Source organism: Odontomachus brunneus, unplaced genomic scaffold, assembly GCF_010583005.1.
Source record: "Odontomachus brunneus isolate Ranch 3 - 2012 unplaced genomic scaffold, Obru_v1 Obru_scaffold_109, whole genome shotgun sequence".
NCBI lineage: Eukaryota > Metazoa > Arthropoda > Insecta > Hymenoptera > Formicidae > Odontomachus > Odontomachus brunneus.
In genome coordinates this window covers 948,714-951,343 of record NW_022639559.1, presented here as the reverse complement: position 1 = coordinate 951,343, position 2,630 = coordinate 948,714, and positions in this window count along the sequence as shown.

The following is a 2,630-nucleotide window of genomic DNA, read 5'->3' as shown; positions in this document are numbered from 1 at the left end:
CCGCTCCACCAACTAGCGATCCAAGCGCTCCCAGCAGCGGGAGAATAGGTAGAATTCCACCTCGTTTTGCTATTGGAAGTATTCGATTTCGTAATATTTTCTTCTTCGACGCGCTTCGCTTCTTTGTCATAACCATTCCGATTTTTGTCTTAGCCTTCATAGCTGCCCAAACAGCTGTAGCGGCAGCTCTCTCACCGAGAGTGGAATCTCTCGCGACTATACGTTCTCGCGCCTTGTCAGCGAGTACGTTATCTGCCACGTGACGTTCGACGAGATCGTTGCTTCGAGAATACGCGATATCGTGCTCGATATCCGCTGCATCCAGCGGATTGATACCTCGATCACCTCTGGCCAATCGTGTCCGCAAGCGTGTACCCGGCCCGCAAAACTGGTAGCCGGGGATATGCAGTTCGATAGGAAGCGCGTTAATGGCACGATTTAACAGACTGTTGCCGATTTTTACTGTTTTCGACGACGCTGACATTCAGCACCGTCTCTAATCAACGGCGCTGGACCGTCGATGTGCGTTTGCTGCCACGGACGATTATAATGTTCCAGGCACCGACGATACTGTCGAACCTCCGGGTTGGCCCTTATATGTTCCGGGATTCTGTCCCACAAAACGTCAATATGCTACGAAAACTCGCGCAATAGAACAATCTTCGGTATATATTTCAACTGTTCGGAGGTTAGGTCTCGAATATCATAAGCATTCAACAGTAGAAGAAACATTTTGGAGACTGAACGGATTCGATTCGGCGCTTCCCTATAAATAGTTGCCGCGTGCCAATGGAGCATTTTGAAGCGATATGAGGTTCATACGACAACCGACACCGACACGCGTGAAAAATTTCGATGATAGAATGCGAGTAGCGTCCGAAAATATCATACGTAAGTATGGCCATTTGCTACCGATTACCATACGCGGTATCGTATGTGGCCCCTCGAATTGTGGTAAGACGAATGTGTTGATGAGCCTGTTGGAGAGCAACCACACGGCCTGCGTTTCGAGAATCTGTACATGTACTCGAAATTACTGCAACAGCCGAAATATCGCTACTTGGAGAATTTGTTTGCGTCGATAGACGAAATTGGCTTTTTTACATTTTCCAATAACATCGATGTCGTCCCGCCGAACGAAGCGCTGCCAAATTCCATTTTTGTTTTTGATGACGTGGCGTGTGACAAACAAGATACGATAAGAGAATACTTTGCTATGGGTCGTCACTCGAACGTCGACTGTTTCTATCTCTGTCAGACGTATGCAAAGATACCTAAGCATCTTATACGGGATAATGCGAATCTGCTGATTCTCTTTAAGCAGGATGGTACCAATCTAAAACACGTGTACAAAGATCACGTGAACACTGATATGACATACGAAGATTTTTATGCGCTGTGTCGCGAATGTTGGCAGCAAAAATATGGTTTCGTAGTGATAGACAAGGACAGTTCTATGACCAATGGACGATATCGACGAGGATTTAACGATTTTGCAATACCGTAACGTCACCATTTGTCGTTTGTGCGTTAACGAGGAAACGTCGTAATGGTGATGTCAGATTACACAGTGATTTGCGACTCAGAGATTGAAGATGGCGAGAAGATGGCGAAGGAAATTACGAAAACGAGCGAATCGATCCGTAAGAAATATCGTGCTTTGAAAACCGGTAAGATAGAGGAAGATACTGCGTTGGAAAGACACTTTCGACCTGTTATCGAGCCTCTGAGACAGATTGTGGAACATACAACTCATGTGAAACCTGACGCATCCACCATACTGGGAAATGATGCGTTATCGATCGATGAGAAGAAACCAAAGCGCAGAGCCAAACGCTTACTTGTCGCCTCTACACCGATCTACGGGAAGCGGAGAAAATCAAACGCCGCGACGGATTCTCCTACGATAATCTCCACAGACAACTTGCATCATACACAATTGCGCGAAATGCCTCCGCCACGCGCTACTCTGACCACCAATAGTGAAGATGTTTTCGAGACCACTGGTGATTCACTCGTAACATCGATTAGACGTGAGCTGCAAACGTCCGAGGGGCAGGAAACTTTGCGCACTCATTTTGGTCCACTGGGGCAAAAATACATGGGAGCAGTCTTAAGCAGCGACAAACATACCATCATAGACTACGGTGTGTATTTCAGCAGTGATGGAACGAAGCTCGGCGATAAAAGTTTCGACATGGATATCGACGATAATATAATCATTGGTGGTGTAAAGTACGCTGGAACATCTGGTCTATACGAGCTGATTTTCAAAAGAATTCCCGACGATGCCGTCTACACGGAGGCCGATAAACAAAAATATAAAAGTAAATTACTGGCGACGAATGCCCACAGACGCAATCACAACGCGCTACAACCCATATTGAGTAACAGGGGATACAAATACAAAAACATAATTGCACCCCTAATGATTGGTATATCGATCAACATGGCGGATAGAGGTTTAGCCACACAGTGTACCATGATACTGAACAATAATGCGATCGATTATGTTCACTGGGACGATCCCAACGAGCTGATAAATCGTCTGCGATTGCTGAAAGCCTCTCGACAAGCTGGCAATAACGCTCATGGTAATGAAATTTTATCCATTATCCTTCGCGAGGCGG